Source organism: Phascolarctos cinereus, unplaced genomic scaffold, assembly GCF_003287225.1.
Source record: "Phascolarctos cinereus isolate Bilbo 61053 unplaced genomic scaffold, phaCin_HiC Scaffold_2;HRSCAF=192, whole genome shotgun sequence".
NCBI lineage: Eukaryota > Metazoa > Chordata > Mammalia > Diprotodontia > Phascolarctidae > Phascolarctos > Phascolarctos cinereus.
Window position 1 is genome coordinate 362850114 of NW_027555625.1, and position 23723 is coordinate 362873836.

The window sequence follows — 23723 nt, forward strand, 5'->3', positions numbered from 1 at the left end:
TGGAATGGGAGAAGATTGGCTACATATGGTATTGTTGGTACGAGTCATGTTTTCTAAATATCCATTTCTTCAGTGTAAATGATATTGTTTAGACACATGGTGTGGGTTGGCTTGGAAAAATCTTCAGTAACATTGTTTTTTTGGGCTGTAAGACTTTTTAGCTAGCTTCTTTTTTAGGGTAAAAGGCAGGGATCTTTAAAGATCAGAACTTGGGAAACGAACTTGGATTATATATTATTGACTTTTATATTCCAAGATGGTATTTATAGTCATGGGATGTCCCAGGCAGAAGTTGCCCAAGGGGTCATTGAACCCAATCCCCTGAAACCCGAAGTGGTAAAATGATTTATGTCTATTGCTGACTCCCTCAGCAGCGTTCTTGCTGCCACATTCGGCTCTCTGTTTCATAAGTTCCCAAAGTTGGAAAGGATGTCAGAGTTCATCTAGTTTAACTTTTCCTAAGAACATGAATCTTGCCTACAACAACATATGTCCCAAGTAGTACTTGCATACTTCTAGGGAAAGGAAGCACACTACTTTCTAAGGCAGCCCATTCCATGTTGGACAGCTCTAATAGGAGGACAGCTAGTGAATTCATACTATAGTGAATAGAGTGCTGGGCCTGGAGTCAGGAAGAGCTGAGTTCAAATCTGACCTCAGACACTTGCTAGCTGTATGAACCTGGGGAAGTCACTTAACCTTGTTTGCCTCAATTTCCTCATCTGTAAAGTGAGCTGGAAAAGGAAATGACAAACCACTCTTATCTTTGCCAAGAAAACCTCAAATAGGTGACAAAGAGTAGAACATGACTGAAAAATGATTGAACAACAATGGCAAAGGGTAGAAAGTATTTCCTTATATTAAGCCCCCCAAAACTTCCCTGTAACATTCAATTTAAAAAAAAATCTATTACTAAATTGAATTTAGTATTGGGCTAGGTAGGGGTGGGGGGGGAAGGAATAGAGTTTAGGTAAGACATATCCCTGTATTTTCCATACCAATTCACTTTTAGTAATTGTCACTAGCATTGCTCACTGGAGGCCAATGGAACAACTCTAACCCTTCTACTTAATAATGACCCTGTCTTTTGAGTCAGAGAACCTGAGTTCAAATCCTGTCCCTATCACTTACCACCTGTGTGATCTTGGGTAAGTCATTTGGTCTCTCTAAGTCTCAGCTTCTTCATCAGTAAAATGAAGGGGTTTGACAACTTGACCTCTTAAGGTGCCTTCCAGTTATAAATCTATAAATTCCATGGTCTTTTTAAAGTGTTCTTTTCTCCAGGTTGTGTCCCCTGCTTTATTTGTGATTTGTAAAAGGATCTGTCATAATGGGCAGAGAGCTCTGGGCCTACAATCAGAATATCTGGGTGTGATTCCTTACTATACTCTCTTGTGGACTCTGAGCAAATCAATTCTGCTGCTTTAAAGCTCAGTTTTCACATCTGTCTGATGGGGGTAATAATACTTAGACTAAATACCTCTCGAAACTCTTGTGAAGGTCAAATGAGATAATGTACCTCAAGGTACTATATGAATATGAGCTGTTATTATTCCTTGTATGCCTTCCAGACTTAGGGTATCATGCTGTGTTAGAGGTCAGGGAACGTGAAACAGCATAATGGAAAACACAGATGAGACAGAAGTGGGGGTTGGGGGAGGGAACTTCCAGATATTCTGGTTTCGGTCTTTTCTCCCTCAGAAGCAGGGCTCTCTCTGTATGAAAAGTGACAAAAGAAAATATTTGCCCACTTCTCAAGGGTGGACAAGGCAGTAGTTTTGTCCACTCCAGTTCTGTTTTATTGGTAATTTAATTCAACTCAACATTGTATGAAATTAAATGTCTATCATATCTAAAGCACCATGTTAGTCCCTGGAGAAGAGAGAAAAGCTACATAAAATCCCTACTGTTATGAAGCTTAATTAATCAGTCAACAAACATTTGTAAATGACAGGTGCTGTACTAGGCACTGAAGGTACAACAACAAAAATGGACCAGTGCTTGACTTCAGGGGGCTTATGTTCTACTGGGTTAGATAACATGTATACATGTAAGCATAAACAGAATACAGAGAAAGCAAATAAAAGATAGTCTTTGGGGAGGGGAGGAGAAAGGAGAAATATCAGTAACCAAGGGGATCAGGAGAGGCACCATGTAGCAGGTCATATTTGAACTGAGTTTTGAAGGAAATTAGGAGTTTGAAAAGATGGAGAATGTGGGGAGAGAGTGCATTCCAGGTATAGGGAACCACCCTGTACAAAGACACCAGATGGAGTTGGAATGGTGTGGGTGAAGAACAGTTAGAAGGTCAGCTTGGTTGGACTAAAGAGTACATGAAGGGGACTAATGTATGATATGGCTAGAAAGATAGATTGGAGCCAGGCTGTGAAAAGATTTGCATGGCAAAGAGAGGAATTTGTATTTGATCTGAGAGACAGCAGGAGACCTATATGGTCAGATATATGCTTTAGTAGTATCACTTTGACTACTGTGAAGAGGTATGGTAAAGATGTTACCAAGAGTGGCCCAAAAACACTTCCTATATAAAGTGTAGGCATCTTCACTGAGGTAATTAAGGCATCACTTTAGTGGGATGTGATGGACTGGTCAACTTGGGTAGGTTAAAGAATGAGGGCTTTAGGGGGCAGCTAGGTGGCACAGTGGAGAGAGCGTCTGCCCTGAAGTCAGGAGGATGTGAGTTCCAATCCGGTCTCAGACCAAACACTTGACACTAACTAGCTGTGTGACCCTGGGCAAGTCACTTAACCCCAACTGCCTCACACACACAAAAAAAGAATGAAGGCTTTGTTCTGTCTTTGAAGACATGTCCCTACTGAGACTGTTTAGAGGGAAAAAATGCTGGCTTTTTGGACCCGGGCTCAAATTCCACTTTGCTACTTACTGATTATGTGACCTTGCGTAAAACATTAACCTCTCTGTGTCTGAGTTTTCTTGTACATAAAATGAGGGGATTGAATTAGATGAGCTTTGAGGTGCCCTCCAGCTCTATATTTGTGATCCAGTGATCTCAAGTCCTTAGTGAGATATCAGTGCCTCAATAAAAACCTGGAGTAAGGGGTACCTGGGGCTTACTATGCTGCATGGGGTCTTTTCTGATCTCCTTGGTTGCTGGTGCCTCCCCCCACAAAAAAAGACTACCTTTTAATTTACTTTATCACTCTGTTGTCTGTACTCACATGTATATACATAATCTAACCCAGTAGAATGTAAGCCACTTGAAGTCAAATAATATTTCAATTTTGTCTTTGTATCTTTAGTACCTAGCACAACACCTGTCACTTACAAATGCTTGTTGGTTGATTAATTAACCCAAACCCTTCAAGTAGATGTTATCAGGCAGCTATATAAAGTTAACTAGATATTCAGTCAAAAAGAGGTCATTAACTCCGATCAGTGCAACGACCAGCTTCAATTTCAGAGGACTAATGATAAAGTATAAAAGTATACCACATACCTTCTGGCTGAGAGGTGATGAGCTTAGGGTGAGAGTGAGACATAAATACACACATATATACATATATACACACACATATATAGATACATATACACACACATATATGTATATATACGACATGACTGGTGTGAGGATTTGTTTTGCTTCACTATCTACATTAGCTATACAGATTTTGTTTTCCTTTTTCAGTGTTGTTGTTCCAAGGGATGGGGGTTGTGGTAGGAGAGAGAGAAAATGAAATCTTATTAATTGAAAAAAATATTTTTTTAAATCAAGAGAAAAGGACAGAAGGAAGGTCAGATAAACAGGACAACTTTGAAAGCTGCAGGTTGATCTTATTATATACTTAAAAAGAAGAGAAAGAGGCATAAAATAGAGTCCTTCAGTTTTACTTACAATCCTCTTTTCCTGTCATACTATGCATATGCTAATATTTGTTCCATTTAGTGTTTGTTAAATTTGGAGTAAAACATTTTAAATGTCCTGCCAGCAATACAAGGCCTCAAGCCATTAAAAACAAACAAAAAAAGAGGCCATTAATAATCTCAATGGAGATATCTATAACATATCTAGAGACAGAGACAGGTCCCCAACAATAATAAATAATTCTTTAGTAATTAAAAAATTTGGGATTTCATCAAAGTAGACATTTCTTCTACACATTGAAATGTCTTCATGTCTTAGGAAATGGAATCCATGAGTTTCTCTGGTCAAAGCATTTCATTGCCTAGATAGTTGACACTCTGATCCTCTGGCGAGAGACTCATAGTTTATCACCAGCCCTATGCTTAAAGGCTGAAGCCGAGGGCTCCCTCTAAAGTTTTGGTTAAGAGTGTTCTCAGAATAATTTGGGCAGGTTGCCCTCAGCAAGTGCTCAGGACACCTAGCTGTCATTTGGCAAGGCTGGCCGTGTCAAGCCTTGCTTAAGGGAGAATCTCTTGGCCGCATTCCAGGACCTTGGTGAGAGTGACCCTCTCATTTTCCCCCTGTATGTCCAGCAGGGCACATGGGTGACGCTGATGAAATTGCTTAAGAAGGCAGATATGATGTATGGGGCAGGATCAAGTGAAGAGACCTTGCATTTTCTTCAGGATTAGATGCTGAGTCCTTCAAACCAAGGCATGAATCAGCTTTGTTCCTTCTAAGATGCTCAATGGGACAGAATTTCTCTCTCTCATCTATTTCTACTGATTCTCCCCGCAATCTGTAACACTCAACCAGGATGAATTCAAAAAAGCAGAATGAAGGAATGGATGTAACCTGTTACAGTGGAAAGAACCTTAGCTTACCAGATGCTATTTGATTGTTGTGTGTGTGACCTTAGGCTAATCATGTTGTCTTTTGGGACCTCTGTTTCCTCCTCTGAAAGATGTTGGTTTAAGAGAAGATGGATTCGAAAAGATCCACAGTTCTCAAACTCTTTTGGTCTCAGAACACGTTTATATTCTTAAAAATTATTGAAGAGTCTTCCCATCCCACCACAAGAGCCTTTGTTTATGTTGGTTATATATAAATATTTAGCATATTCAAAATTAAGACATTTTAGCATCATTGTGAAAATAGTTTTGAGCTTGCAGACTCCCTGAAAGGGTCTTAGGGACCCCAGGGATTCCTGGACCACACCTTATAAATCATAGACTAAATGATCACTAAGGTTCTTTCTAGCTTCGATATTTTATATTTCTATGATTCTTATGTTCCTTTCATCTCTAACTTTCTAAGATCATAGGATCATAGGATGAAAGATTTAGAACCTGAAGGAAACTCAAAGGCCACATAGTCTAAACTTCTCACTTTACAGATGAGGAAACTGAGGCCCAATGAAATGACTTGACTTGCCCTAAAGTCACACAAGTAATGGGGGTCAGAGGCTGGATTTAAACTTCAGAGCCAGTAGCCTTTGATTCTAGGCAGTCATGTATATTATACCATATCTAATACAAAAGGAAACTCCTTTCCTCCCACCTCATCCTCTTTTGCACTTGCTGGCTATTGGCTGAAATACCTTTCAGAGAGAAGAAACATTCGGCTCCATAATGTGAGATCAAGTTTCAAATGTAATCAACCCCGGGGAAAAATAAGCACTGGTTTCACATTCACCGTAAGATATTCATGACTAACAGCAGGTCTTTTCTTGACAGAACAGACTTGGCGGGGGGAGGGGGAAGAAGGGCACTGTGGGGGTGGACAGGGTGCTAAAAGGCACAGGGAGGACCTTCACTAACTTGAATCATTTGTTGAGGGATTTATCTTACATCCCTTCTGTCCTTGACCCTTGCCAGGCCCCTTAGATGGCTTACTAGAAAGAAGACTGGGCTCCTGGACCCTCAGCTGGAGAAAAGTAGGTTTAATATGATTGTCTTCTTGTGTCGTCTGTGAGATAGTTTAGAAACTGTTACCTTGTGGTCCTTTCTGAGTGCCAAAAGCATGTTGACCTTTTGGATTCAGTTTTCTATTTCTTTCTGTCACGTTATGGAAGAATTTCCTTAAATTTTTTTGGTTGTTGTTCAGACCTATGATTTCATTGGGGGTGGGGAACTTCTAGTATGAAAATCTTCCCCACATATGCAGTTCAAAAAATAATTTGTAAACTATCTGTCTGTCTATCTATCTATCTATCTATCTATCTATCTATCTATCTATCTATCTATTTGTAGTAATAGAGATTAAGTGGCTAAAACTTAGAGATAAAGATCATAGGGTAGTCACATGATCAGTCTATTTCAGGTGTAGGACTTTAACCCATATAATCCTGACCTCAAAGCTAATCTCCTACCCATTATGCCACAAAGCCTTTTTCCTAATAATTAGAGGTATCTAAAAATAGAATGGACTACATAGGGAAAAAGAGAGTTCCTTTTCCCCAGCAGTATTCAAATAGATGACCATTTCCCAGCTAGGGTGAAGATAGGATTCATCTTTAAGTAAGGTTTTGAACCAAATGACTTCTGAGGTCCTTTCCAACTCTAAAAAAGCTACCAGAGATGGGGAAACTTCTGTCTGGTCTAAGTGAAACAGTAGAATATAAGTTCTTTGAAGGTAGGAACCATTTCCTGTTTTGTCTTTGTATCTTTAGTGCCTGGTTCAGTGCCTCAAACATAGTAAGCTCTTAATAAATGATTGTTGAATCAAATTGAATAATTAGCACCTAACTCAGGCCAAAATGCTGATTATTAAATTTCATCATGATTCATAGGATCATGTGTTCAGTGCTTCCTTCTCAGCAAACCCCCTTCTGCCAAAATCTCACTAGTGAGTTGAGTCTCCTGGGATGACTTTCCCAGTCTGCATCTGAACTCCTAAAACAATAGTCCATGAGCCCAGACCAATGTATTTACCTTTAATAGTCAGCCAGAGGACATGATTAGCTCAAAGTAAAGGCATTTATTGAAATGGACAGTAGTTACAAAACCTCTCTCCCTCTTTGTGGCCTCTTTGTGGGCACATTTGCCCACAAATACACACAGCAAAATAATGGGCACACATCGAGTACACTGGTAGTCAATCACCCAGGTAGTGATGGAGTTACTTGACCATGCCTTAAACTCAAATCACATTCTGGCTCTCACTATTTAACTAAAAATAGGTTCCAGCCCAGGTTTCATTTGGTCTTTGTTTGGGTTTTGATGGCTCAGAGTGAGTGTGAATAGTAATTGTTTCTGTTCAGGCCAGAAATCCTGAGGTTCTTCTCTTCCCAGTTTGATTTTTTTTTTTTAGAATAGGCAAACTAGGCCATCTTTTGCCTCAGTTCTTACCTTGCCTTAAATGACTGAATGGGTGTTGCCTCAGACAAACTGAGACTTGGCAAAAATGTTAGCGTAAAAAGGCTAAGGTCTCCCACTGTATCTTGGGCCATCTCTAGTATTCCTGACCTATCGATATCTTGTCATTTGACTCAGATGACTCTGGAGGAAAGAGTGAGACTGATGACTTTGCACAGCCATGCCTCACTTAAAGACAGTTCACTTGCAAGTCAAGACATCACCTTTCTGATGTCATCAGTCCTCTTCAAGAATGAAGGACAAACCACGACCACCACCACCACCATCAACAACCCAGGGTCAGGGTAATTTGTACCTGTAGCACTGCAGGGAGTGAATGTCTTTTCTCGTGACATCTTAGCACTGCTCTCAGACTGGGCACACAGTCTCTATTGGGCTCTCTGGGCCTTTTCTTCTCTGTAATTAGACTTGACTCCATAGCTGTCTTCTAGATATGTCTCTCCTGCATGATGTCAATGCAGACGGGGAAATGGGATGGTACCCCTCTCTCCTCTCTATCCCCCAACTATCCTTTGAAAGAGGTACCAGGATAAAAGTGAAGAGCAGTTTCCTCCTGAGAGCTGCTCTATTCCTCTATAGCTGACTTGCTTCTTAAAGGCCAAAGATGACTCTCTTCTTAGAGAGCCTGGGCACTCTTTCAGGCTGACAGGGGCATGGCTTATCCTTCCGACAGCCAATGGTTAGCCACCCTATAATCCCATTAAGTTGACTGAGGAACTTCACACTTACTAAATACTTCTTTGTGCTTCTTTTACATTGGCCTGATTTCATACCCTTTACAATCTGAATAGGAGTCCTTGGCCTGTGAGTCCCTCAATGTTTTATGCCTTAAACTGGATTTGAATGCTGCCACTCAGAGTCTCAAAGTGGCAAAAACCATCATACCGAATTGTCTCTGTTACCTGAACATTAATTCCTGTTATTTCATCAAGTGGGTGGTGGTGGGGGGGGGAAGGAAGCATAATCAATTGATCAGGAGCCCTCTGAGCAATACTCCCCTTTTATATTTAGAGGTGGATTGAGACCTAGAGAAACCAAATGGCTTTCCCCAATATTACACAGCTAATTATTATTTATAGAACCAGGATTCAAACCCATGACTTCTTACTCTGTATCCATTGTTGCTTTCATTACATCATTGCTCATTCTGTTTATTTCCCATTCCCAGAATGTCCTCCCCTCCTTTGAGCCTTTACAGCCCAATTTAAATGCCACCTCATCCAGGAAGCCAGCATGACGACTCCTGGGATTCCCAGGACACGATTGTGGCCTGAGTTAGTAACAGATCCTGCTTGCCCACTGGCTTAGCCAGAAGGAGATCAGCTGTCAAACCATAGCATAACTGTGGCAATCCTAAACCCACTGATGATTTGCTAAAGGAAGCTTGATTTACTGTCAAACTACTCTCATAAAACAAGGGTCACTTCTTTATGAGGTTTCCTTATTACAAGAAAGACCTGCAACCTGAGATCCCAGTTTGACTAATCTCTTTGCAATTTCCTAGAGCTGACCTTGCAACTTCAAGATGGGCCAATAGCCCTGTTCTGTAAGTAACCACCCATATGGTGTGGATTGGATGCAAACAAAAGGTCTCTTCAGATGGAAGGTTAGATTCTCATCACATGGAAAAGGCACGGGGTAGTTTTAAATCTCAAAATAATTATAATGTCCTATCCTTTGTTTATGAAGGCCTGCCAAATTTTAGAGCTAGAAGGGATTTTAGCAATTGGACTTGGAGAAAAGATTTTAGAGCTGGAAGGAATCCTATTGCCTACTGAATAAAATCCAAATTATTTCGGCTCCTTTTCAAGGCCCTCCATGATACCATGATACTCTACCTTCTCAGGATTCTCTATTACTATTCCCTTCCATGTACCACATACACTCCAATCTAACTGGACTACTGGTCATTCTCCAGGCACAATTCAAAAAACATTTGTTAAATGCCTACTAAGTGTAAGGCCCTGTGCCAGGTGCTCACAATACAAAGATAAAATGAGGAATGGTTCTTATCCTAAAGGACTTTACATTCTACTAGCAGGATGTAAGATGTACACAAATGAGCTGGTGACAGCTTCAAATGGGCATACACAAATGGGTGATGACAAGTGATAAACAAAATGGTGGAGTGAGAGGTTGCATCTAAGCTCACCTCCTCCCTCACCACCTTAAAAAAAGCAGAAAATGTGACAAAATTAATAAAAACAAGAAGCAGAGGATAAAGGAAACAAGTTCTTACAATATAATTCTTTAGAAAAACAAAGAAAAAAAAAAGGGCAGGTTACCAGCTCACTATTTCTAACCATACCCAATACCTTCTGTTCATGCATTGTAGTGCCCCATGTTCTTAGCTCCATGTGATTGCTTCTTAGAGTCTCCTTTCAACAATTATCCATCCTCCTCACCTCCTAGAGGGTGACTGTTCATTAATTCTTTCAGCCCTAATGACCTTGACAGCTAGGTGGGTGTCTGTGAATGAGAAAAAAGGCCTAGACTCTCCAAAGGTGTCTAGAATAGAAAAAAGGGGACTCTGGCAAGAAAGCAGAGTTTGAGGTTAGGCATAAGGTGGAACCCCAACCTGGCACCCCTAAATAGCTAGAAAGACAACAGATAAAGATAAATGACAACTCAAGAAGGAGACTCAAAGCAAAGGGGCACTTGTGGCAAGATGGCTGACTGTGAGTTCCTGTCCAAGAGCAACCACACTTTATCTCGAAGTAGCAAGAAATGAGTCAAATGAAGTAGATAAATAACAAACAGCACAGAAAGAAAAGGAAATAATTCATTATAGGAAGACCACCAGAGAAAAGGTAGGAAAATCAGCGATCAAGAAAAATATACAATCAATACAATGATCAAATACTATGAAGAAAAGAAAATATATTAAAAAATCCCTGATGAAAAGGAAAATATTTCAACAAATTCTCCATGACTCCAAGTACAATCACAAGAATGACAGAAGGGCTTAGAAGGACAAATTTTAAAAGATAAATGAAATAAAAACAGGAATCAGAGTGGAAATTAGAGCTCTAAGAGGAGTAATCAAAAGGACAAACATGAGTAGACAACCTATAACAAATGGCAAAGAGCCATTGCAAAAGAGTAAATTTTCTGAAAAAGAGGGTGACAATTTTGAAACTCCCCAAAACGGAGGTAGAAATAAATTTAGCAAAAGCAAAGGCAAGTTTTGAAGAGTATATGAGATGTCTCTATGTCAAAGAAATTGAATTAGAAGATTGTATATAAAGGGATAATCTAAGGATTGCAGGACTTCCAGAAAAACATGGTGAAATAAAAATGTCTGGCTACCATAAATTGGAAAGTCATACAAGAAAATTGCCCGGAGTATTGGAAACAGAAAGTAAACAGAAGGAAAACCCAAGTTTAACTGCCAAGAACTATCATGGTCAAACCTCCAAACTTCAGCATCAAACAACAAATATTGCAGGAAGCCAGGAGAAGTCCTTTATATCTCTAGGGGAATGAGTTGCTGAATACTACTTATCATTTATAAGAATTCAAAGGAAATTGGAATATGACATTGTAAAGGAGATTGATCTGCACCCCCAAATAACATATCTTGCTAAGCTGAGTTTACATCAATTAAAAGATGGACTTTTGAAAGAAAGCAATGTAAAGCCCAACAGGGTATCTTAAATGCAAATTCAAACAAAAGAAACATAAGGAAGGCAGTCCAGTGATGTTAGCAAGAAAACACTAATCAAAGAATTCAGGGCTAAATGCATTTAGGGCTAGATAATCTTATCAAAAGTTGGTATCCTTTGAGCACCGTTAAGCCTACCAGAAAAAAAGGACATCTGTGGACAAACTTCCAGGGTGAGCTAAAGAATCAGGAGAAGGGAAAGAGAAAGAACTGAATAAATATTTACTGGATTAAAATCCATATGTCCTCATTAATCAATCAATTGGATAAAGAAGCAGATCTTTTAGATAGAGTGAGGAGAGAGGAAAAAAAAAGTTGAAAATGAGGGTATGGGAATCTAAAGACATGATATTTTGGTCTTGGGTGGAGAAGAGAGGGAAAACTCAGAATTTTACAAAGAAAGAATCATACTCTTTCCCTCTCTTTGGAAAAAAAAGATATGATTCTTGGGTTTGCCTCCTATCTCAAAAGACTGGGAGTCCAGGTTTTGGGAGGGGGGTATCTGGCATGAAGAATAGGTGAATATGGAAGGGCATAGGCTCAGAGGGATGAAGTACTGTTTTTTTAAGATGGAGAGGAAGCTAGTTGGACTGAGCCCTTTGAATCAGTCCAATATTAATATTAACTTTTTTTGGAGTGAGGGTTGTCTGAAGAAGATCCATAAAAAGGGGGAGGAAGATTGGGAAGGGAGGTGCAGTGTTTGATCATTAATTGCACTAACAGCTGGGCTAAACAGAAAGATGAGAGAGAGGCTTTTGTCTTTCAGAAACTCCTCCTTGTACGAGAGTAATAGAGTAATGAAAGAATATCAGTGCAAAGCCAATGAATAGGACACAAAATTCTAGAGTATCCTACAAGGGAAAATTATTAATAAGAAAGAGAATGAATTAAATTGTTGTTTCTTGGAAAGGAAAGCTACAAATGAGAAATATGTTTCATACTTGCATTTGGCCTGGGATAAGGAAGGTGGGAGAGAGACTGAGACAGAGACAGAGAGAAATGGAGGAAAGAGGTGGAGTGAGGGGAGGACAAGAGAGAAAATTAGTTAAAACAAAACAAACTGAAGGCCAATTTAAATGAGGAGAGGAAAATCAGTGTAACAGAATTTAATGGCAAAAAGTAAAAATTTAATAATAACCCTAAATGTGAATGGAATAAATTCTCCAATAAAACATAAGAGAAGGAAAAAAAATGCATAAGAAAAGAAGCCCCAGAAATTTTCTACAAACGAAACCACATTTAAATCATAAAGATACATATCAAATGAAAATGGAGGACTAAAGCAAAATTTCATATGCCTCAAGTAATTCCAAAAAAGGAGGAATTGGAATTGTGATTTCAAAGAAAGAAACAATAAAACAATAAAACAATAAAACAATAAAAAATTGAAAGTGTCAAGGGAGATAAAAGGCACCATATGTAATTAAACAACACTTCTATTAAATATGTATACATAAAATACCATAGCACCTAAATTCTTAAATTAAAATTTAATGAATCACAAAAAAACCCCTTTCTTGGAATATAATAAATACAGGACTCCAATGGTCCTCTAACAGAGCAAGATTTACCTAATAGAAAACAAATAGAAGGAAAAAGTAGAACATATTATTGGAAAACTTAAATTTGAAACTCCCTCAGTGATTTCTAAATTTTTACCAAAATTACTCATATACTATGATAGAAAGCAGTCAAAGAAATGTAAACAGGTGGAAATATTAAGCATATGTTTTATAAACCATACATCATGGATTTCTGATTTCACTGGTATGGCAACTTCAGGTGTATAGATCCTAACCCATATATAACTTTATAGGCAACTTAAAGCTTAACTTCACATTCTTAACTTAAAGCCTAGAGAGAATGACTTCTCTGTGGTCATTTAGCTATTAAATGTCAGATGTGGGATTTTAACTCAGCTCTTCTTGCCTCTAGGCCTGATACTCTCTCCAGTATACAATATTGCAATACACCACAGAATAATGGGATAAAATGGTAATCGATAAAGAAAACATGCTCAAAAGATATGAACCTAAATAAGAACTAACAGCCTCCTAAATAATGAGTAGGTCAAACAACAAATCAAAGAAGCAATAAATAACTATTTTTAAAGAGAATTATGATGATGAGACAACACACCAAAATTTATGAGACATAGCTAAAGCAGTACTCAGGAAAATTTATATCTTTGAAAACATATATTAACAACATAGAAGAAGAGAAGATTAATGATTGGAGAGTGCAATTTTAAAAAATTAGAAAACCGAGAAACGAACAAAACAATCATAAAAGGAGAAGTGTTTAAAATTAGAGAACTAGATAAAATTAAAAATAAAGACTGGTTGGTTGTTTGTTGTCTTTTGTCTTTGAAGAGAACTGAAATGACATCACTATGTTGGGGTTAAGGTCCAGTGTGTCTGACTGTGTCTAATCAGACCAATATGATCTCGGAAGGCTTTACCACAGGTTGGCAGGAATAGTTCATATGGTCATTTGAGAGTGAGATGTCTCTAAACTTGCACATTTCATGTTTCTTTTGAGCTACTGCAATTCTGCTTTGCTCATAGTGCACCACTCCTTCTTTGATGTGGGCATATCAGGGTGGGCAGTCCTATGCCAGTGTCTCCCATGTCTACAATTGATTCCAAAGTTCTTCAGAGAGACCTTGAGAGTGTCCTTGTATGGCTTTTTTTGACCTCCAAGTGAACACTTGCCTTGTGTGAGTTCTCCATAATATAGTCTTTTATGAAAAGTATGCTTGGCATTTAAACAATGTGGCCAGTCCATTGGAATTGTGCTCTCTGCAGTAGAATTTGAATGCTTGGCAGTTCAGCTCAAGAAAGGACCTCAGTGTCCAGTATCTTATCTTGACAGGTAATCTTCAAAATCTTCCTAAGACAACTTAAATGGAAGCAATTAAGTTTCTTGGCATGGCACTGGTATACTATCCAGGTTTCATAGGCATGCAATGAGGTCAGTACAATGGTTCTGTAGATCTTCAGTTTGGTAGGCAACCTACAACCTCTCCTCCCCACCCTTTCCTTTGGAGACTCATAAATAATGAGGTAGCTCTGGCAATATATGTCAAACTCATCATTTTTGTGTACATCTCTGGAAAGTATACTGCCAAGGTAAGTGAACTTATTCACAACATTCAGAATTTCTCCATTTGCTGTAACTGAAATTTCCATGTATGGATCATACATCATACCATGGCTGTTAGAGAACCTCTATTTTCTTGGTGTTAATTATCAGGCCAAAATTAGCACGAGCAGAGAATCGATCCATACTCTGTTGCATCTCACGCTCAGAGGCTATATTCGGTGCACAATCATCTGCTAACCAAAAGTCACGCACCAACTCTCCCTCCACTTCAGTCTTGGCTTGTAGCCTTTTCAAGTTAAATAGTTTACCATCAAATCAGTGTGGCAGCTGACCTTGATGCCATTTTTGTCCTTGTTGAAGGTATTCAATAACATTGCTGAAAACATCATGCTAAAAAGCATGAGAGCAAACTCACAGCCCTGCTTCACTCCATTGGCTACTTGGAAAGTGCAAAAGCATTGTCCTGTGCAATCATGATGTTATGGAATTGACTTACAACACTGATGAACTCTTCCAGGCAACCAAATTTTGCCATGATCTTCTACAACCTTCCTGACTGACAGTATCAAAAACCTAAGTCAAATCAATGAGCATTGTGTACAGACCTCTGTTCTGCTTCTGGCATTTCTCCTGGAATTGTTGGACAGCGAATACCATTTCAAATGTTACTTTGCCCTTTCTGAAGTCACACTGACTTTCAGGTAGATGACCATCTTCCAGGTGAAGGATCAGCCTCTTAAGGAAGACCCTGGCAAGAGTCTTGCTGGCAATGACTAAGAGAGAGACACCCTTTTCCCCTTCCTCTCTTCCCCCTCTCTCCTCCCCCCCCCGCCTTGTCACAGGACAATCTTTTTCCTTTTCTTTTATAGAGATGAACAATGGCGGCATCCTTGGACTCCTGGGGAATAGCCTCCTCGTGCCATATAACCTGGAAAATTTCTGTCAGCTTTTGTATGAATAGTGGACCCCCTGCCTTGTTAATCTCAGCTGAAATAGAATCAGCGCCAGGTGCTTTGCCACATAAGAAGAGCCTAATGGCATACAAAACCTCTTCTTCAGCTGGAAGTTTGACTAGAGAGAGATTGACTTCAACTTGAGGTCAATGGTCAATGGTTTCAGCATTGGTTAATGACAGTCTGTTGAGACGACCATGAACATGTTCAGTCAATCTCTCCAGGATCACGTCCTTGTCACTAATCAATGTGGCTCTAACAGTGCTGAGTAGTTGAGATGCACCATGGTATTTGCCTTATAATTAACCTTCAGAGCATCATAAAAGTGCTCTGGATCAAAAGTGCTTTACTATAAATGTAAAACTGAGATGTAGACATAAAATAAAGACTAATTTTAAAAATATTTGTTTTTAAATAGTTTAATACAAGTGGTAAACCTTTACCTAACTTTATCACAAAGAAAAATGAAAAGAAAATTAAATCACCTCAATAAAGATGGATATGCTATATTAAAACGAGGAGAGAGTAAATAACAAGAATTATCAGAACTTAATATGTAAAATTAGTTGCATGAAGCAGTTCTAATAAAGATCTGATATCCAAAATACATAGGGAGTTATCAAAAAATACAAGGCTAAGAGTCATTCCCCAGATGGGAACAGTTCTTATAAGAAGACTGAACTATCAATAACCAAAATTTAAAGTTGTCCCCAAAATCTTTACTAATGAAAGAAATCAAATAAAAAACACCTCCAAAGTATCCCTTAAAACCATCAGTGTGGCAAGCTTAGAAAAGATGGAAATAGCCAATGTTGGAGAGGCTAGGGATGACTTTACACTGTTGGTAGAGCTATCAGTTGGTATCAGTATTCTGGAAAACAATTTACAATTACTTAAGAAGAGTTGCTAAAATGTTCATGCTCAGTGATCTTACTACTGTATATATGTACTCTCATTTTACTGATGAGGAAACTAAGTCTGAGAGAGGTTAATTGACTTGCTTAGACTGACACAATCCAGCACCCTGTCCCCTATACATGCTTCTCTCAAAATATCCTATTTTCTGTTATGGTTATTTGTTATGTATCATAGCTTACTATTAGAATGGAAGTTCCGTGGGGGCAAGCACTATACCTTATTATGTTTCTATATTCTTTAGTGACTAGCATGGTACCCTGTATGTAGCAGAGATTTATTGATGTTTATGCATTATGTTAATATTTATTGAATTCAACTTAAGTGAATCTTTCAGTACTCTGGGATTCTGGTAATTTCTTTGAGGGCAGATGAATACTCTTGTCCCATTTACCTGAGGTTTCAATTTCATGGCAACCATTTTTGTGCTACCATTCTAGGTTCAAAGATCATTTCCCTTAGAAAAAAAAACAAAATAAAAGTTGAGTAGTTCTGTCTTCTCTTTGTCCTCCCTCATGATCATCCAATCCATCCTAAGCCTATTTCTTTGATATTTCTCTTGTTCCTAGCATAGCTTTTTTTTAAAGCTCATTTTGTTGTTTTTAGCATTCAGTACCGAACATACCTAACACTGAGCTTTAGTATTTCTGACAGCATTTCTACAGAACTGTTACTTTTTTTTGCATTCATTCTTAGTTGCCTACCACTGTTCTTTTTTCTATATATATCTCTTAACAAAATCTAACTTTGTAAATAAACTTCTTGTTCATACGGATCAGTTTCTTTAGATGTTTCTCCTCTTTTTTCCTCATTGTAATTGTTTATATTCATGTCACCAATCAATAAATCAATAAACACAAAAGTTTGTGTCACGAGAATTTCATTCTGAAGAACTTATCTTTCTAGAGTTCTCCTGAAGAATTTTACACTGAAATTCTACTCATATTTTCTCTAAAATCTTTGAAATCTGTTCTTTTCCCAGGTACAAATCACATTATGCCTGGATTTCCTCTCAACATCTTCACAGAGGGAAAGAAACTGAAGAACAGGGTATATTAGTGCCTGACCAAAGAGTGAATGATTGGTGAGTTGGGAATAAAAACTAGATTCAGTATGTACTCCTTCCTTCATTTGTAAAATGAAGAGGTTATAAGAGAGGTCCCTCTCAGCTCCATAATTTCAAAGCTCTTTCCAAAATGCTACCTCCCTAACCAGAAACATGATGTGGGAAGCAGAAGGTACGGGTTAGGGAGCTATCTATACCAATGAGCTTGGGGTTACTCTGGACCTCCTCTTAGTTGTGGCAGGTGGCTCAAGGCCTGGTCCTTGGGTTAATGACACGCTGGAAAACGTGACACTAATAATGTTTAATGATCTTTGTTGCTCGCTACTGTCTTGGTGTAGCTGAAGTTAGTTATTAGGTATCAAATGCTTTTTGACCCCAATAATGGTGACAATGATCATGACTATAGTTCATATTGGCATAGTTACATAAAACTATAGGTTACATTTATATAAATTTTTTTCTTTGAATAAATTTATATCAATTTATTTATACTTTCTCTTTTGAAAGGTACATATTCACTTTAACAAGACAATGATAAAAATGTATAGTTTGCTTCTGAACTCTTTTTTCTATGCATATTTTCAGATTTTTTTTTTACATTGTTGTAATCAGTGCTTATATTGTTTTGAATCTTCTTCTTTTACTCTGTATAATTTCATATGTTTTCTCATATTTTATATAATTCTTCATAATTATCATTTATTATGGCAAAATAATATTCCGCAACATTCACATACCACAATTTATTTAGCCATTCCTCAATCATTGGGGTGTTTCTAGTTTTTTTTTTTTAATAGCTGAGATATCTATATATATATCTATATATATACATATAGAGAGAGACTTTAAAATTCATAAGTCACTTTCCTATAAATGTTGATGCCAATTGAAAAAACAAACAAATAGCAACGCTCAATCCATTAAGTGGGGTCTTTTAGACATAAGCTCTACCAAACACTAAAACATGTATATATTCTCTTCATAGAGCTAGGACTATGTTAGAGTTGAAACAGACCTTCGAATTCATTCAGTCCATTGGTTCCCAAAGTGGGTGATACCATCCCCTGAAAGACAATCCAAGTCAAGTCAAGAAGCCTATTATTTGCCAGAAACTGGACTAAGTGCTGAGAATTCAAAGAAAGGCAAAATGCAGGGTTCGTCTTTATTCTCTTTATATTTCATCTATGCATACTTTTGTTGTTTAGTCATTTTAGTCATGTTGGTCTCTCTGTGACCCCATTTGGGGTTTTCTTGGCAAAGATTCTAGAGTGGTTTGTCATTCCTTTCTCCAGCTCATTTTACAGATGAGGAAACTAAGGCAAACAGGGTTAAGTGACTTGTGCAGGGTCACATAGTGACATAGTAAGTGTCTGAGGCCAGATTTGAACTCAAGAAGATGAGTCTTCCTGACTTCAGGTCATGGACACCAATGGAAAAATAAGGCCACCCATTGGTTATCCCTTTCTATTCTCAGGTCTTTCTGACTCCGGGCCTGGTGCTGTATGTATTGTGCCATCTGTCCTAATTGTGATGACCACTTTCATGGATGATATAGAGGGGGTTCTGAACTGGGTGGAATCCTGGGCTATGTTACTTCTGAGGTTCCTTCCAATCTGTAGTTCTGAGATTCTTTGATTCTTTGAGATTATCTTTGAGATTATCATCAATCCTCAGTTTTGATCAGATTGTACAAAGTGACCCATTATCTTTGGCATGCCATATATTTTGAAGTAGCATCATGTATGTAAAGACACTGTATGTTGAAGACTATTAGGACATTTCCTAATCTCTTGTGTCAAATTTCTCAGAAGACTTAAAGCACATTCTGCATGCCTTCCAATATTTCTCTATTAGGAGAATGTCTGAATGGGAGTTTGGGACCGTATATCTTATCCAATACTGTTTTATTCAATCAAGATTGGGAAGGAATATAAGCATCCAGGCTATTGTCAAGGTAGTCGGGCTTGGGAGTTCTGAGCTTCAACCTGGCATCAATATGGAGCTCCTGGGAATGGGGCATCATGGAGGGGCAAACAGGCCCAGGTCAGAAGTGGAGCAGGTGAAATGCCAATCAGCAGTGGAATTGGGTCTGTGAGTGGTGATGTGCTTTCAACCTGGGAGAGATAGATGACCCAGTCTCAAAACACCACCACCACTATCACCACCAAAACCCTGCTGAGTGCCTCCTTCAGAGTTTATCTCTAATTCCCTTGTTCATTCCAACTCACATGCTGCCTTCTTCAAAAAGCTTTCCCTGACTCCTCCAACTGATAATGATCTTCTCCCCCAGACCTCACAGAGAACCTTATTTTGTACTTTCCTAATAGGAGCAGCAAGATGGCCTAATGGTTAGAGTGCTGGGCCTGAAGTCATGAAGATTTATCTTTGTAAGTTCAAATCTGGCCTCAAACACCTTATTTGCTGTGTAAACCTGGGCAAGTCACTTGACCTTGTTTGCCTCAGTTTCCTATTCTGTAAAACAAATATCGCAAGGAGTCAGGCATGAATGAAACAACTGAACAACATCAGCAAAAATGCATTCACCATGTAATGGTACAATCTAGTTCTCTGTATTTTTATCCTCTTATTTAGTCTAGTATCATGAGGGCAGGCCCTGAGGCTCATTTAAACTTCCTGTCTGCTTTAGTGTTCTATATAAAGCAGGTACTTAATAAATAAATAACAGCTAACATTTACATAGTGCTTTTATGTGCTATCTTTTTTGATCCTCACTACAACTCTGAGATAGAGCCCATTATTATCCTCATTTTACAGATGAGGAAGCTGAGGCTGAAAGAGGTACAAGTGACTTGCCCAGGGTCTCACAGCTATTACGTGTCTGGGGCAGAGTTCTGGACTCAGGTTTTCTTGACTCCAAATCCAGCTGGATGCAGTATGCCACCTTGCTGCCTTTGTGTTTTGGTTGTTTGTGACTTCTGTAAGGTATGGACTGTAGTTCTTAGCTTAATGAAGTTTCAGACTTGATCGTAGAAGAGTTCATTTCTTCTAATCAAACAACAAATCCCCCAGAGAGCTACCTGTAAATATGGTCTCGTGGAAAGCCCCTGGATTTTGAATCAACTAATCAACAAATATTAAGTGCCTATTATATGCCAAGCACTGTGTAGATCCTGGGCATACAGATAGGATAGATGAAACAATCCCTACCTGAAAGGAATGTACATTCTAAAGGAAAAGACAATAAGGATGTATACAAGAACATTGAATTAATATAAAGAGAACAAATCAAAAGAAGTAAAAAGTAGTTAGTAATAATGCAGTTGGAAGGGCCACAGTAAGCAGTTGAGGGGACTGGGAAAGTTTTCGTGTGGGAGGTGGTGCTAGAGCTGCATCTCGAAGTAAGAGAGAGAGGGAATCTGTGAGGTGGAGGCCAGGAGGGAGGGAGCTCATTCCAGGAATGTGTGACAGTCAGTATAAAGGCAGGGGTCAAGAGATGGAGTGTCCTGTAAGAGGCACAGAGAGGAGGCTGGTTTGGCTAGATTGAAAAGGGCAGCAGAGGGTGGGGTGAGGGTAATGTGCAGTCGAAGACAGGAAAGAGAGAGTGGGTCTGGGTTGTAAAGGGCTTTAAAAGCTTAACAGAGGAGTTTGTATTTGATTCTGCAGGCAATGGGGAGCTATTAAAGTTTCTTGAATAAGGGAGTAACATGGTAGGTTTTATTCTTCAGGAAAAATTACTTCGGGCATCTGTAAGGAAGATGGTCTACTATGGGGAAAGATGAGGCTTGGAGTTTGAATCCTGGCTCTGCCACTTACTAGCTGTGTGGACTTAGGGGGATCACTAATTTCTCTTCTGAGCCACAGTTTCCTTATCTATAAAACAGAGATTAAAACATTAACACTGAGTACCCCACAGGATTGTTGTGAGGTTCAGCTGAGATCATACATGTAAAGTGCTTCAGAGAAGCTGGAAGGGATCCCTGAGGTTGCTTATTTTACAAACCAAGAAACAGAGGCCAGAGACTTGTCCCCAAATAATCAATAGTAGTGCTGGAATTTGAATTCTGGTCCTCTGACTCCAAATCAAGTTTTATATTACACTGCAGCGTCACTTTATTTTTACGCTTGTTTTTGCTTAAATGTGATGACAGCCTCTCACTGCCCTTAGCCACTCTCTCTACTGTAAACATATCACACCCTGTATGAATGTGTATGAACGCGTGGGTACGTGCATGTAGAGGCATGCATTTCACCGTCAAGGGAGCTAATCTCTCTCTCTCTCTCTCTCTCTCTCTCTCTCTCTCTCTCTCTCTCTCTCTCTCTCTCTCTCTCTCTCTCTCTCTCTCTTATTTCTTCCCTCTCTCTTTTTCTCTTACTCCCTCTTTCTCCCTCTCTCCATCTGTCTTCCCCCTCCCTCTCTCTGTCTCTCTCCATCTCTCTGTCTGTCTCTCCCCCCTTTTTCCTTTTCTCTTTCTCCTTTCTCTCTTTCCTTCCTTCCTTCCTTCCTTCCTTCCTTCCTTCCTTCCTTCCTTCCTTCCTTCCTTCCTTCCTTCCTTCCTTCCTTCCTTCCTTCCTTCCTTCCTTCCTTCCTTTTTTTTCTTCTTTTTTCTTCTTTCTTTTTTCTTTCTTTCTTTTCTTTCTTTCTCTCTTTCTCTCTTTCTCTTTCTCTTCTCTCTTTCTCTCTTCTCTCTTTCTCTCTTCTTTCTCTTTCTCTTTCTCTCTTTCTCTCTTTCTCTCTCTTTTTCTCTTTCTCTCTTTCTTTCTTTCTTTCTTTCTTTTTTCTTTCTTTCTTTCTTTCTCTTTCCCCATACCCCATCTGTTTCTATTTCTCTCCCCACACCTCATCTCTTTCTGTCTCTCTCCATCTCTCTGTCTCTGTGTTTCTGTCTCTCCCCCCTCTCCCACACCCCCTTAAAGCTGTAACCATTCGAATTGGCATGGGGAGACAATAGCACTGAGTCCCTTGGTCCCTTGGTCCATCAACTAGCCCTTCTAGGAATCTCCCTTTGAGCTGACCAGCATAACTTCAGTATTCCTCTGTCCTGCAAAGTATACCTTCTAAGTGGAGAAGTTTGTGTCAGACTGATGCCTTGGGAGGGAAATGGCCACAGCTGAGCTGGAATAAGACTCTGCTTCTCCCTGGAACCTATGCCAGGCTCTCACCCCAGCCGGAAAACTTCAGGCACTTTAGGAGCCAGTATTTCTCACAACTCTGGCAGAGAGGTCTGAAAATATGCAGCCTCGCTAACATGTGAAATATAGAAGTTTTTCTATGTTTTCTGCAAGATGTGTTCAGGGAAAGTTGTGTGTTAGGATTTGCTTTCTTTTTTTAATTTTTTGATTTTATTTTTTTAATTTGGTGTGGGTGGAGAGGATTTATTCAGGGATAGAAAATTTGGCTCTTGGGTCCAGGTTGATGGCCTGACAATGAATCATAAACTCAAGCAAGGGCTTAGAGATCCACAAGCGCAGGGATTCTTAATCTTTTTTGTGTGTTACAGACCCCTTCGGCAATTTAATGACACCTAGGGTCCCTGCCTCAGCATAATGTTTTCAAATAATTGAAGGAAATGCTAAATTTCAATGAGAAGCTAGTGAAAAAAAAATCCTTTTTTTCCTCATCCAAATTCTCAGAACTCCTGAAATCTATACAACTAATATAACAGCTGAGGACAATGAGACAGAGCAAAGGGGAGGAGATTGGCCCAATATCCCACATTTAAGTAGTGGCAGAGCTAAGACTAGAGCTCAGGTCTCTTTAAATTATAATAAAAACAATTTACATTTATAGAATGTCTTAAGGATTCACGAAGCACTTTTGTAATTTGAGGTAGGTAGTATAAGTTCAAGTGTATAAATCTGTTTTGCAGATGAGGAAACTGAACTCCCCAGGTAGAGTGACATTAGTGCAAGGGAGTAGAGACTGGACATTGGACCCAGTATCTATAAGCACGTGCAGAGTTAGTGCGTCGGTGTGGTCTGCAATTTTCCAAGTAGGAAAGGACAGTGAGGTTGACATGTCATGGATGCACTTTGGAGAGACTTTGAAGCATGCTTAAACATTCTGTGACTGCTTCTGGCCTGCTCACTATATGGCAGACTACATCCTTTATGATTGGCTATGCAAGAAAAGGCAGCCATTCAAAAAGGACTTAATTAGGGGGCCGCTAGGTGGCACAGTGGATAGAGCACTGGCCCTGAAATCAGGAGGACCTGAGTTCAAATCTGGCCTCAGACCAAACACTTGATACTTACTAGCTTGTGACCCTGGGCAAGTCACTTAACCCCAATTGCTTAAAAACAAAAAAAGGTCATCAAAGGCCTTACTTGGCCTTTTCCTCTCTCCCCTGACTTCCGCTCTTGGTTTGACTCGATGCTATAAAGGGAGAAGCCCTGGCCCTCTACTTCTGAATCTGACATGGAGCGCTGTGACTACGGACCTTGGTTCTGCGCCAGCCTTGGTGTTTGTGCCTTTATTTTAGGTGAAGGAGTTTAATCTGGAGGCTATGACCTTGGGAGTTTTCTTTTCTTTTCTTTTTTTTTTTTGCCTTTTTGGTGAGGCAATCAGGGTTAAATGACTTGCCTAGGGTCACACAACTAGTAAGTGTCAAGTATATGAGGCCGGATTTGAGCTTAGGTCCTCCTGACTCCAAGGCTGGAGCTCTATCCCCTGTGCCACCTAGCTGCCCCATCCTTGGGAGTTTTAAAGGCCAAAAGAGCGTCTGGGCATCAGAACTGGTAGGGACCTTAGAGTGCATCCAGGCTAACCCTCTAATTTAAAAAATGAAGAAATTGAGGCCCGAGG

General features: G+C 39.2%; 1 long non-coding RNA gene across 2 annotated transcripts in view; it reads left to right on the forward strand.

Moving 5' to 3' along the window:
• LOC144455655 (uncharacterized) overlaps window positions 1-23723 on the forward strand; it is a 186895-nt gene that overhangs the window by 12982 nt on the left and 150190 nt on the right. Inside the window, exons 1-2 of one of the 2 annotated variants that reach the window (XR_013484375.1) lie at window positions 5677-5816; window positions 16877-16978. This is a non-coding gene — a long non-coding RNA (uncharacterized LOC144455655). Of the gene's footprint in view, window positions 1-5676; window positions 5817-16876; window positions 16979-23723 lie in introns of those variants that run through there. The other variant, XR_013484376.1, reaches the window with a different exon arrangement.